Raw genomic sequence first — 15,234 nt, 5'->3', positions numbered from 1 at the left:
GTATTACAATGCAGATAAATTCAATTGAACTTGTACAATCGATTACAGGTAGTTACTTTGGTTTGTCAAGATATGTAAAGGCTAAACAAATCGAATACTTACAATTGATTGCTGTAACTTCCACTTGAAAAATAACCTTCAAGATTAATGACTTGCTATTCGATTACCGGTAATCGGCAATCGATTCCTGCCAAGTTCACCATTCCATACACTCTTTGCATTCTAGATGGCTTGATGCCTTCTTTATTTTCGCCTTTGGCGATATTGCAATCTTAGACGTCAATGCGTAGCAAAATCTAACATTACATTACAGGTAAACTTAATTGAACTTGTACAATCGATTACAGGTCGTTACTTTGTTTTGTTTCTAATAATGGATACTAAATATAGGTGACGACATTTTCTAGTGAGTTGTGTTATATCAATGCATCTGCTTTATTATATAATCATGTTAATCCAGAACGGATTGTTCTAAAAATATATATCTTACCAAACTACCATCGCGAAGCACCATCAGACAAGTATAATCGAGACTGACTAAAATTTCAGCATTCAGTGTATTGGTTATAATGCCCATCAATTCCTTTGAAAACATTCCTCAATAAATTTATATCTGTAAAGGAAAATTGGTCTTACCAAGTAGGCGATTCGACTTATTGTGGATCAACTCTATTATAAATTTATATCAATATAGAATATGTGTAAAGTGAAAAGCACCAACTTACCTGTTGTGATGTTGCCATGTGTGATTTTCTCAATCCTTTTTACGAAATGGTCTCTATGTTTTCATACACCAAAAGAAAAAGAAATGATCCAGAATGTGTGCCTGTACATGTTTTAGATTGTTTTGGTTTTAGCCTGTATGCTGAAGTAAGTTGAATACTTCCAATCGATTACTAGCACTTTTAAATTTACATCAATATAGTGATAAAAAAGTACCAACTTACTTTTTGTAATGTTGCCATGTGTGAGATTCGACTTATGGTGAATTTCTCAACCCTTTTGTATTGAATGGACATTTTTTTTCATTTATTAAACTACTTAATGATTCAAAACAGGCAAAGGCTAAACAAATCGAATATTTACAATCGATTGCTGGAACTCCTTGAACTTCAGAAAATAACTTTCAAGATTAATGGCTTGCTATTCGATTACCAGCAGTCGATTGTTGCCAAGTTCACCATTCCATACACTCTTTGCATTCTGGATGGCTTGGTGCCTGCTTTACTTTCGCCTTTAATGATATTGCAATCTTTGAAGTCAATGCGTAGCAAAATTCAGTATTACAATGCTGGTAAAGTCAATTGAGCTTGTACAATCGATTACAGGTAGTTACTTTATTTTGTCAAGATATGTCAACCTGGTCTCCTACTTATAAAGACTGATATACTCTTTTCATCAAATGGCTTAATATGATCATATCAGGCATATTAAGAGGGGGTTATTTGCTGCCATCTGCCGGTATACACAGCAGAGGTTGCATTGCAAAATACGTGTATACTATACGTTACAGTTGGTGTATGTGAGTGTGTGTGTGTGTGTGTGTAAGAGAGAGAGAGAGAGGGAGAGAGAGGGGGTTGGGGATACACACGTTTTAAGTAGGCGGGGCTAAAAAGCCTTGTCAATCATCATGCAGCCATGCTGCTAAACCCAACCCGGTCTAAATATACGATCGTACCCCTCCCCCAATCAGATACAAGGATTTGCGTAGCCTCATTAAAGACCATTTTTTTCCATCCAGCAAAACCGGGATCAATTTCTTCTTAAGGAAATTGCCTCATGCTAAGTTAAGAGCCCAAGATCCTTGATTCCAAAGTTGGTTCTACCTTACGCCATGCATGTTGCTCCAAATTATTATGTATTATTCTGATGAGAATATCAATTGCAATTTTAATTGTAATTGAAATTCAAAAATTATTATTACAATTATAATTATAATCATATACATGATTACAATTACAATCAATTATCATTATCATAATCAATACTTATTATAAATATACATGTAAGTATGATTGTAATCATAGTAACTGGCGGATCCATGGGGGGGGGGCACAGTCCGTGCCCGCCCCCCTCCCCCCTTGAGAGACACAATCAAATTTTGTAATGTAAGAATTTTTCCTCGGGGAAAATGTGCCCCCCTTTAAAAATTACTGGATCATCCCCTGATCATAATCTCAATTATAATAATTATAATCATGAATATAATAAGTATGATTATAATAATTGATATAATTATGAATAATCTAATTATAATCATTCTTATATTTGGAATTATTGTTATGATAATATTGTAAATGTGATGATAATAATATGTTAATGTTATCAACATTGATTGAAAAGATATGTATTACAGTGATTCTAATCATCCTTCAAAAAGATAAGAGAAAGTGATAGGTTGATAATTATTTTGATGGACCAATAATTTACAATAACACTTTTATTTCCATTAATTAATTAGGCCTGCTATAGTTAGGCCTTAGGAACGATTTCCTCGTATATGCATATCAGATTAAAAATTTGTCCATGGAATGAGATATTCCTCAATGACGTATGATGTTTAGCCACATCCATTTTGATATGTAGAAAAATAAAGAATAGCTTTGATCCTACAACAATATAGGCCTTGTATTTGAGTAAAAAAAAGTAAAAAAAGTTTCGCCGCAGAGCCTAGAGATGTTGACACAGCTAGAGGTCACGGTAACAATGAATGGGTACCAGATAAATGGGGGATACGAACTGTACAACAAAATGTTCATAGGAAGATCATTGCAAGTATATATATATATGTAGCTACAGGAGTACGGCGTGTACCTTCATCTGTCTTTGAACGAAGTAAGTATTATTTCCTTTTTCTTGAAACCTAGTGGCTTTTGCATTTAGAATAGGTAGACACACAAAAGGTCTACCGTTTTAACATCATACAACACATAGGCGTACGCCTACGGCGTTGCAGGTTCCTCATGCTAATTGTGATGCCTCGTTTTAACTATAAATCGTGATAATCATGATAATAGAGATAGACTATCATTATCATCATCATAATCATGAGTGTCTGGCCGATATCTCCTGACAGTGCATCGACAATAAAGTTGCATTGCATGCTAACGGTACTCCCACAAACAGAACTAGCTGATCAATATTGAAACGAATTATAAATATATTTTTCCCCCACCTGAGAGAGAAAAAAGGGAAGTGATATGCCTATGCATAAAAGTAGCATTGATCCCTGTACATGTTCGCTTGATATATATATATATATATATATATATATATATATATATATATATATATATATATATATATATAGTATACAATAAATATCTTAGTAATGTTTACATTAATAATATTAATATTCAAAGTTTGCTTTCCATTGTTCTTTTATCTTATATTCTGAACGTTTTTCAGGTACATGTATGTCCTTATTTTTTCTTAACTTAGTAAACAGGAAACTTGAAAAAACCCCACTGTAATGTAGTGTATGTATAATTTTTTTTACTTATAGGCCTATACTATGGTGGCCGAATTTAGTATTTTCTTTTTAGTCCAATCCTCGCGTATCCGGGGGCCGGTGTCAAGGGGACTCTCGGTCGCTCTGTCAAAAAAGTGGGGGTGGGGACAAATCACACTCTTCTCTTGCAAAATTAATCAGCCCCTTGCTAGAAATGAAAAATAGGAAATAGGCGAAGAATAATCACTCTTACAAGTGCTTAAAATTATTCTTATTATGCTTCCATTTCAGCTCCCACTACGCACGCGTGCACATTATTTTGTTCAACGATACTCGTGTTCGCGATTATAAAAAAAACTTAAAGGACTAGTCCACCCCCAACAAAAAGTTGGTTTGAATAAAAAGAGAAAAATCCAACAAGCATAACGGTGAACATTGCATCAAAATCGGATGTAAAATAATAAAGTTTTGATATGTAAGATTCGCTTGATTTCACAAAACATTTAGGCACATTCTGCTTATAATTATGCAGATGAGGGAACTGGTGACATAACTCACTCACTTATTGTATTATATTTTATTGTATGAAATATGAAATAGTTTAATTTTTTCCCCATGTTCTGTGAAATAAAGTCTCCATTCTCCCTGAACATATGGACTTACCATTGTTTGATATTTTATGGATCAATTATCCTTATTTTTCAAAATTTTATCTGTAAAAATTGAAATTTGTATAATTCAAACAATATAAAAACAAAAGAAATAGTGAGTGAGTGACATCATCGATTACCTCATTGGCACATGACTAAATTGTGCACATTATTATTTTTATTTTGGTAAAAATAAAGGAAACTTCAAAACGTCATAACTTTCTTATTTTACATTCGATTTCAATGAAATATTCTGCATTATGCTCGTCTGATTTTGCTCTATTGATTCAAATCAATATTTATCTGAGGTGGACTTGACCTTTAAGATAAAGTTCTTAGAATAACAAATTTTCAAGTCAATATGCCCAAAGTTTCCAGCTCGAATAGCGATTAAAAAAAATGTGTTTTAAGATATCCTTTCTTTTTAGGTATACCGGCATGACCGGTAGGTCTTTAAAAAATAAAATCTGCTCGGGTTTCGTGCTCACATTCTGTGGTGTCCCTTTTCAGGTTAGCTAATATACTAACAATTTCAGCTCTCGTATTCTTATTTAGAAGTATGCTCTAGCTCCCTATACTCTCCAAAGTGACCCTTTTTAGGCATATAAAATCAAACGAATTCAGCTCATGAATTATTAAAAGGGTAATGTTCGTTTGCAGCTACGTAGAAATAATTCGCGCTTTCAATGTAGGCCTATAGAAATTCTCATCTTGATTGTAACTTCAATCATTACAACTGCACCGTCCCCAACCTCGGTTTAGCTCTGGTAGCAGCCGATCAGGAAATTAAAAGAAAATAACATTCCCCATACTGGATCCGCCCCTTCGTGTCTTTCTGTATACTGTATTCAATAGGGTATGCATGAGGGATTAGACCTAATTTACGAAAAATTATGTTGGCATCTCCATGGCTGCATTAAACGTTAGTAGGCGAATAGGGGCTATTAATTCTTAAGAAAAGTGCAAATCTATGCCTTTTAACTAAACATTAAAAAATGCACTATTCAAGAAAATACAATACGGTAATTTCCTCGTGATTATCTCGATTACTTAGTATTCCCGATATTTCGATTCTTTAAAAAATATATTAGGCCTACATATCCAATCCCCCGAATAATCTTGCATGCTGCCCTAATTGCCTCCCAATATTTGGCATGGACCCGCCCCCCCCCCCTAATGATACACTCTTAAAAATATTGGGCAACACACTGTCCACACAAGAATTGGTTAAAGCTTTCAATAACAAGTGTTTTGGGTGAAAACTACCAAGAGTAGTACGATGCTGCCCTAACATGTACAACAGCTTTGGCAACTCTTGTATTTAAATACATGTATATATAAATAAATATATAATATATGAATATATATATATATATATATATGTATATATGTATGTATATATATTTATCTGATAACATATTTTTTATTTGAACAGCGAAATTCAACTTTATCACAGTAAAGACATGAAAGACATGTGAAGTCACGATTACCAAACCGAGCTGAATAAAGAATGTCAGACTTATTACGTCGAATGAAGTTGCAAAGAGAGGCCATCCCAGGAACAATGGGAGTCGGTAAGACATTAAAATTTATATTTTTCTACATCAATTAATTATATTAATCAGCATTTCTTGAACGTGGCAAGTGATCTACAAAGTTTGAATAGAAATGAATTACCTGTTTACTTACCATCCCAGAAAACTTGCCCTATTGTACAACCTTACGAAGTATATAAACAATTGAAAACTTTGAACCAACAAAAATCTGGTATTTATAGTGAAGACTTACCAGTCAGAATCATTCGTGAGTTTGCTTTGGAATTGTGTTCGCCACTAACTGATATCTTGAACAATTCCTTTTACCAGTCTGTTGTACCATGTCAGTGGAAACGCTCCGAGATTATACCCATTCCTAAATGTTTACCAGTAACAGTGCAGAACTTAAGACCAATAGCATTAACTAGCTATTTTGCAAAAATAGCAGAATCGTTCATATGTAAATGGTTAATAGAAGATATATCCGATCACATTGATGTTAACCAATTTGGAAACCGAAAAGGCCTATCAACAAATCATTACCTAGTTCGATTGCTTCACCAATTGTATGAAAATGCTGAAAAATCCCAATCTATATCAACTCTCATATTTACAGACTTCTCAAAAGCTTTCGACAGAATCGATCACAATATCCTTGCAAAAAAATTACTTAACCTCGAAGTTAGACCATGTCTTATTTCTTGGATTTTGGACTTCCTCGAAAATCGACAACAACGAGTCAAATACCTTGGTCAGTTTTCAGATTGGTCAGCATCACATGCAGGTGTAGCTCAAGGTACAAAACTTGGGCCTATTCTCTTTCTAATAATGATAAATGATGCATGTATAAAATCTCAAGTTCCATATTTTAAATATGTTGATGACCTCACACTAGTTGAAAGTCGCAAACAATTTCAACCATCCAAATTACCAAACGTGCTCTCTGAATTCGACCAGTGGTCCGTTAGCAATAATATGACACTTAATCCATCTAAATGTCAGTGCATGCATATAATTTTCTCTAGAAATATTGTTGATCAAAATCGTATTTTTATTGGAAATGAATGCTTGAGAACAGTGCAAAAAGCTAAAATACTAGGTATAATTGTTCAGTCTGACTTGAAATGGGAAAGTCATATATCAGACCTTTTATGTCGAAGTAATAAAAAGCTCTATATGCTTCGTTGTCTCAAAACGTATAAATTACCACTATGCGATTTAATAACAGTATATAAGGGTTACATTAGGCCAATTTTGGATTATGGAGTACCGGTTTTTAACGGAAACCTAACACAAAACCAAGTTTCCTGTTTAGAACGTATTCAGTCAAGAGCATGCAAAATTATGCTCGGTGAAAAATACACTAATTATACTGATGCTTTAGAAGTGTGTTCTTTACAATCTTTATCTGAAAGACGAAAACAATTGTGTACGAACTTTGCTGTATCCCTTGCCAACAGCCCACTTTGTAACCATTGGCTACCTATGAACAACGATGTTGATTACTCATTGAGGAAAAGACTTAAATATCGTCAGTTTCATTGTAAAACCAAACGTTTCCAAAACAGCCCATTACCTTACTTTATAAATTTATTAAACGCTAACTTGAAATAAGTTAGAGTTCCTTGATATAGATAGTTACCCGGTTGATATACATAGGTCTACAAACATCTACTGTGCAAGTTGTGTTTTGCTAATATATCGCGCCTAATACTAATTTGTTATTATTATTAGCTCACAAGCTTCAGATGGAAATTTTACAATTTTTAGAATTTTTTAAACTCAAACATAATTGAATAGGTTTACAGGTTTTTATTAGTCATGATTTTAATGCATGTATTTCACATTGTAACAACTAAAGGGAAACAATGTTTTTTATGCCAATATTTTACTCATTTTAATTAAGATTTCTCATGTGGTGGAAGATGTGTTATTTTACAAACTGCGTCATTCTTCAAATTTTAAGTAATCGTTCTCAGGATTGAGCAGGACGGTTTCTTGGGACGGGCGACCACTCACCCCCCCCCTTGGTTTTTTTTTTTTTATCTGTATGCTTAATGAGTGCAAGGTGTGAGGGGTGACTGCTGGGTTGGTGGGTGCAGTTGTTTGATTTAACGTGCTTATGGTTTTTGGATGAATGAGTGTGCTATGAAATGTGAATGTGAATGTTTTTTTTTTTTGTAAGAGATTGTTTGTCGGTCCTATTAATGCATAGCTCCAGTGGGGTTAGCTGACCCTAAGTTCCGCCTGAGCGATGGATTTGAATAACCAATTCCATTGCCCAGGTTGAATGGTGTTGTTGAGGGATTGGCATTCCCTGGCTGGAGCTGTGCATTGAACTTGACTGCTCGCTCGTCCCCGGACACCCTCCTGTCTTTAGTTCTTTTGTTACTTGCTTAAATCTATGTTTTTATTGTTTGAATTTGAGTGGCGATGTTTCTCAATGGGCATTCTTCCACCACCACCACCACCTTTCAGTCTTCTAGTTGTTCTTTTGTTAAGTTGCATTATATTCTCTTAATCATGTCAAGTTTTGATGTTTTTAAATCACCTATTTATACATGTATATACCTGTAAATTGTACACAATTCAGCCTTTTGGCTGCAACGTGCAATTATTTTGAATAAAACCTTTTCAATTCAATTCAATTCAATATTTTCATCCGACAAGTTGTCAGATCTCACATCTTTCTCTGATGTTGATTGGCTGAGAGGTATTGTTACTATGGTAACTGTCGGATAAAACGTCCGACAAGTCTTTTCATGAAACGCCCCCCTGGTGTGGTCCTCTACGTACATCGGTAAACACCACAGTTTTTGCTGTGTATATAGAAATAAATATATATATATATATATAATATATATATTATGCATATATGTATGTATATATATATATATATATTTTATATAAATATATATATATATATGTATATCTGATAACATATTTTTTTATTTGAACAGCGAAATTCAACTTTATCACAGTAAAGACATGAAAGACATGTGAAGTCACGATTACCAAGCCGAGCTGAATAAAGAATGTCAGACTTATTACGTCGAATGAAGTTGCAAAGAGAGGCCATCCCAGGAACAATGGGAGTCGGTAAGACATTAAAATTTATATTTTTCTACATCAATCAAAATTTACTCAATGTGCTTGCATAGTTTTTCCTAACTTTACATTTTGAAATATGAAAAACAAGTTTAATTTTTTAATCCACTAATGCAGACTTAAAGGGAGGTTGGTGTATAAGCAAGCACATTCCCGCCCGTCTACATTGAAAATTTATGTACTCCTTCCCCCTTTCAACAACTAAAAAAACATTGGTGCCAAGACCCAGTTCTCATTTTAGCTTCCACTCTTGATGCTATTGGCGTAAATCTGGCCAGGATGCGGATCTATCCTGCCATTATGGAAGAGAAAATTAGGGGAGAGCAAAATGAATAATAATGATAACAATGATAATAATAATAATCAACGAGCAAAACTCAAGTAAAAATTTCATTGAAATCTAATGAAAAAATAATAAAGTTATTTCATTATGGAATTCACAATATGGAAGTCGTCATAGAAATACATTTTGTTGTCTCCATCTTTTCTTGCATTATTTCATTACATGAAATCATAATCTATTTCGTTTAGTTTCATTCATAATTTGTAAAACGCGTCTCACTTGTTACAAAACAGGTTGTAGCAATAATTATCTTTCGCACTAAATCAGTAAACAATCATTTTTTTATTGCACGTAGACCCGGAGGACGAAATCTAAGTAAAGGTAATTTCATATTTTTCTAAGGTGGCGATATAGCATCATCATTTCCATCATTGCATATTCATAGGGACATGCATACAACTGTTTTTAGTAAAATTGCACAAATTCGAAATGTCATATCAGTAATTAAACTCAGGCAATTTTGATGGAGGTGGGCCCGTGGGAGCATTTCCCCTCGAATTATCAATAAAAAACACAGCGGCGTGCAGGAGAGGGCAATCTCTGACTCCACCTATTATAGTGACAAGAAATCGATATGTAGACCAATAAGCTAAATATTTCAGGAGATAACGACCAGCGACCATTAACCTCTTCCAGCCTGTATTTGAAGGAACACTGCTACCCCAGCCTGAAAATATTCTAATGCAGTGCTGCATGCATGTAGCGTTCTTTGGCGAGGCGTATACTTTTCCATTCTACATCCCACGCGGGTGCTAAATTGGTACCTCACAGATGTGAAAGTCTATGTATTGGCCTAAACAATTGTGTCTGAAAACTGTTGGAATGCTCCTCAGGGAATGGATCAACTGTAGGCCTATACATTGTGTGCGGGTAAGCCATCAGGACCCGATGACCGGGGTAATGATATAATGCGCTTAGACGCGTCGATCTGATACAACAAAAATCATTATCATTACTTTTAAAATAACATTTATTAAAGTACACACAAACACATTATGCATGCGTGTCAAGTGCCCCATTCCTCATGAAATGATTCGTTATTCCACTATTGTCTTCTGGCTTGGTTAGGTTTGCTTTATCTATCCGATGTAAGTAAATTCATTCGCCCTACCTACATATAACGGTATCGCATTTGCCCAATAGATTATGTAACCGCTTTTCTATTCTTCTTTGAATATTTTTTACATTAAAAAATTGTCGACAATATTAATAATAGTGAAATCGGGTCATAATAATTTGCAAAGTTAGGTAAAAATGTATAATTTGGACAACCATTACTTTGGATGAAGAAAATAATCCATGCAAAACGAACTCCGAAATTGTAAGTATACAAAGAAACTAGCTTAATTACTCATCCGATTTATTATCTAATCCTTGTAGTCGGTCTATAATTTTACTTCTTATTATTTTATCTTTACACCCCTAGATCTGAAGGTCTTAAAAGATTGAGCTGTCATCGACATTTCAACCATACCAGAAACAACAAAAGATACTCTATGGAAAGGATGTGAACAACAGTTCTTATTTGACTGATAGGACGAATACTGAGGTGGAACACTGGAACAAATGCATCTGTCCAAGGATTACCAATTAAGTTGGGGGTACCGATCATACCAGTAGCGTACCTAGGATCTCCCACAGTGGGGGGGGGGGGGCAAAATCGTTGCCCAAAAAATTGTCAAGAAAAAAAATGGTCTTCAACCACAAACAAAGGGTTTTGTACCCCAAAAAAATTGACGAGCAAAAAATAGGTCCTGAACAGGATATAAACGACATTTTGCGCCAGAAAAAAAATTGGACAAGCAAAAAACAAAACAAAAGTCTTCAACTTTGTAAGGGGGCAGTCTGCCTTCCTGCCCCCCTCCCCCATAGGTACGCTAGTGGATCAGACCATGTAATAGGTCCGTGATCAGACATGGGGTCGAGTACATCATGTCAGTTAAACATTACTTTTCTCCTTTTTGAGAGGGGATTATGAACTATACGATACTCTTTTGATTTCATTATTTCTTTGTCAGAAGAGATAAAAAATCTCAAAGTTAAACAAAGCACGTTCAGATATGAAACATTTTGTACGCTTGTTTTCTAGATTTACCTGTATATGTAATTCCACATGATTTATTTTCATCATATTTTGAAGGTCCGTTTCAATTAGGCAACAGCAATGTTAGTGAAAACACAAAGCACAATTTATGCTGAGAACATGCAATTTATTTCTTAAGTTTCTTAAAATAGTCACCTAGCAAGCCTGTACCTATAGGTTTACATGATCTGAAATTACGCGTAGACTTATGTATAAGTAATATACAATTAAATTGTTTCATTGTAATTCTTTATCTCGATTTTTGGGGGTGAAATTTATCGGAAAACACCACTTGCTATTGGAATGGCACATGAAATAACGGTTTTGATCAATTTAGATCCAGCACGCGAGTAGATTACATATTTTCCGACATGTACAGATCTGGGGCCCATCTTACAAAGAGTTGCAATTGATCCGATCAATCGCAACTATGGAAAGCCCGCAAAGTCAAAAAATACATGTTTGTTCAAAAGATTTTCTGGATATGAATGTACATGCATATACATGAATTCATTGATTTCGTGACAATTTGGTGTGTTCTCCTTTGTTTACAAAGGACATTTTGCAAATTTCCTGTAGAATTTGTTTTTTACACTGATGGATTTCCATAGAGTTACGATACTACGATATATATGATTTCAATACAAAGATTGTATTCACGTCAAAATAATTAGATAATGTGAAGTATTAACCCTGAAAAAGATGGGTCAAGTTATTAATAAACACTCCACAAATCAATCAAGGACTTAAAATAAATCCAGATCGGATGTGAATTGTGACCAGCCGAATGTTGGATTTATTTTGAATTTTTAGGATAAACTTTCATATCTCAAAAAAATTAGATTCAAACCTTTTAGATTTATGTTTAAATCTACAAGGTTTAAAACTAAATTTAATATTCACTGGATTTATTAAGCATAAAACTACAAAACATCATCAAAATAGGATGTAAGATAAAAAAGTTATGATATATCATAGTAACACTTAATTTCACAAAACAGTTATATTCACATTCTGGTCGGTAAGTAAATGAGGGGACTGATGACATCAACCACCCACTATTTATTTTGTATTTTATTATATGAAATATGTAATATTTCAATTTCCCCCTCCTTATCACGTGAAACATGGTTTTATACCTACAGGGACAGGTGGAATTAGCATTATTTTATTATTTTGTGGTTTAGTCAAGTTGGTCCTTAATGTCAAATCTGTGAAATTGAAATATTGGATTTTCATAATTCACACATCTAAAAAAAGTGAGAGGAATATTGAGCAATATCACTGAGTTGTGCATGTGGGTTTTTATAAACAAAGAAAACTGTAAAATGTCGTAACTTTCCTATTTTACACCTGGTTTTGATGAAGTTTTCAGCGTTATGCTTGGTTTATTTTTTATTTATTCATTCAAAGCAACGTTTTTCTAGGATGGACTTAACCTTTAAATCATTTATTCCAAAAGCATAGTTTAGGCCTAAGCCTACAACTCTTTTGGGAAAAAAATTATGACTTTTGAATCCCGGGGGGCACTTACATTGACGAGTGGATACCATGCGCAACCAAAAAAAAAAACGTAAAAAGGATGTCTTTTTCACGATAGGGCACGTTACGTACGTAACGTGATAAGGGTATCAAAAACACAAAAATAATGAAAAAAGGGTATTTATTTCGCTAGGGAAATTACGTGTTTAGGGTCAATTATGCGGGGTTGATAAATCAAAATTAAAATGTTTTATAAAGGATGTCCTTTTTGCCCCAACAATTCGTGTTTAGAGTCCGATTTGCGCGAGGTGTAGAAGGCGGGGTCGTACTAAACCAAATGAGATAAAGCCGACGACCGAAGGAATCGTAACAATCAAACAATCCTGTACTTGTTTAGGGGTTCATTTTAGGGAATATTTGCCAAGAGTATCGTTTTGTTTCCAATACTTGTTAAGGGTAGGGTATCACACGCCAATACTTGTAAAGGGGTGCATTTTCAGAATATGGAAATTACGTGTTTAGGGTGCTTTTCGAGACCCCATGGTCGCGCATGGCCTGATCCGCTCGTCAATGGAAGTGCCCCCCCCCCCGTTTTGAAAACGATTTTTTTTAATGCGAGATGTATTGTCAGTCTTGGTAATCTTGTGATAAGCCACCTATACCTCGGTCAGATTTGCTCTACGGTGGCCGTACGGTGAGTCGAAAACAGTTGATTTATTCATTTTTAATCAAACCACCTATCATTATGTAGCTGGTACAAAAAAAATAAAACTGCTGCTTTCGACTCGCCGTTTTACGGCCGCGTAGAGCCACTATGACCGAGGTAAACCTGAGTTCGTCACAACTATTATAATCAATGCATTGCTGTATAGTTGTCGTATATAGAGCAGTACATGTACAGGTAAGTCAATTTGTTTAAGAGTTAAACTTGCGTGTCTGAAACCCAAATTATATATTAATTAACATGAGACAGTGGCGCACAGATGGAGGCTTGGGCGCTTGCCCCCAAACCACCAAAATTTTCACGACCAAGAAAATGAAAGAGAAAGGGAAGGAAAGGAAAGGGGAAGAATGAAGGGTGACTTGTGGTTTTATTTTTCTGACTTTTATTTCAAAATCAATCATAAAATTTGATTTTTGTAATAGAAATATCAAAATTTTTGCTCGCTCACAACTGATTTTAATATAAATTTTGCCCGATACGCCGTATCTTGCTGCACTGTCATGAGATTTTCAACGTCTAAATTTCTTACAGTATTAGTTTGTTTAAATATTGTTGAGCATTTCTATGAGATTTCTTTTGAATTTCGAATAACAAGATGAAATATGAATACAACGTTTCTTTTGGTCCAGTGTTTTAATGATATAAATCGTTAGACAATTTTCATTTGTACCAGTTATCAACATCGGGTATATGTATACAAATGTACTTACACGATATTGTTATAACATCATTTTTCTTTAGAGTCAGATGTTCATACAATAAAATGTGGAAAAATTATTACACACTGTAGCAGTGGAATATACCTGGAAAACGGTCAGGAGGGGCAAACGTCTTCTGAGAACAGCAAAAAAAAAAAAAAAAATTCAAGGGTTAATTTTCATACATGTCCTTATGTCCAAATGTCACTCTGGTGTTTTTCTCTCCTGGACAGGTTTCTATATCAGAGGCGTATTGTCTTTTAATCATTTTATATTTGAGGGGTTTGTTTGCCCCCCCCCCAAAAAAAAAAAAAACCATTAAGTATATCAGTGGAAGTCATACATTCCATTACATGATTAAGAAATTGGATTGTGTGCTACACATGCTTAACCCAATTAAACCATATGGAAAATGATGGTAATGCTTGTAGACTTTGTAAAGACAATATTTGCGTACTATTCCATATTTATATTAATCATGCCTAATACAACGCAATCTCTTGAATGTAATGTTGTTGTGATTATGAAATAAATTCTTACAACTTTATAATTCTTGTTATCATTAATTTGATGAGTAGTATCACGACCATCATCTTCTTCATCGTCTTTTCTTCAAACATTCTCCTCCTTTTTTCTTCTTCTCCTCATCATTCTTCTTATTCTCCTTCCGCTTCTTCTTATTTCACCATAAGATCATTATAACTACTACCATTACATTTAGTGTTCTCATTATTACTACCATTTATTTCATTGTTACTGTTTTAATGATTGTCATGAGTAGTCTTAGTAAAAGAAAAAGTATAGAAGAAGAAGTAGTAGTAGTAGTAGTAGTAGTAGTAGAAGAAGGATCAGTGATTTCCTTAACCATGTACATTAACGGTAATTCTAATAAAATGGTTTTAATGTTATAAGGTATTGACATACATTACTCTTGTATTAGCTCCTCATGATACCATAAGGTCACTGGTCTTAAGTCATTGATCAGCGAATTGTAACTTAAAGCGCACGCTATCTGGGGGTTCAATGTATCCCTATACGCCTAGACTAAATTTGTGCAACCTACACCGCAAGGTCATTTCATTCTATGATGACTAATCCTTTCATTAGGATTTTCAGAGGCGCGTCCCGCGAAGGGCGCCGAATAATGGACTATTTGGTAT

General features: G+C 34.4%; 1 long non-coding RNA gene across 1 annotated transcript; it reads left to right on the top strand.

Annotated features, from left to right (window-relative positions):
• Nucleotides 1–2,740: 2,740 nt before the first annotated feature.
• LOC121429144 lies at nucleotides 2,741–8,686 on the top strand. Its single transcript, XR_005971873.1, has 3 exons — nucleotides 2,741–2,835; nucleotides 5,537–5,675; nucleotides 8,597–8,686. It is a non-coding gene; the product is annotated as an uncharacterized LOC121429144 (long non-coding RNA).
• The last annotated feature ends 6,548 nt before the right edge of the window (nucleotides 8,687–15,234 follow it).

The sequence above is a fragment of the Lytechinus variegatus genome, chromosome 15 (genome assembly GCF_018143015.1).
Source record: "Lytechinus variegatus isolate NC3 chromosome 15, Lvar_3.0, whole genome shotgun sequence".
NCBI lineage: Eukaryota > Metazoa > Echinodermata > Echinoidea > Temnopleuroida > Toxopneustidae > Lytechinus > Lytechinus variegatus.
This window is presented reverse-complemented; position numbering and strand designations above follow the sequence as displayed.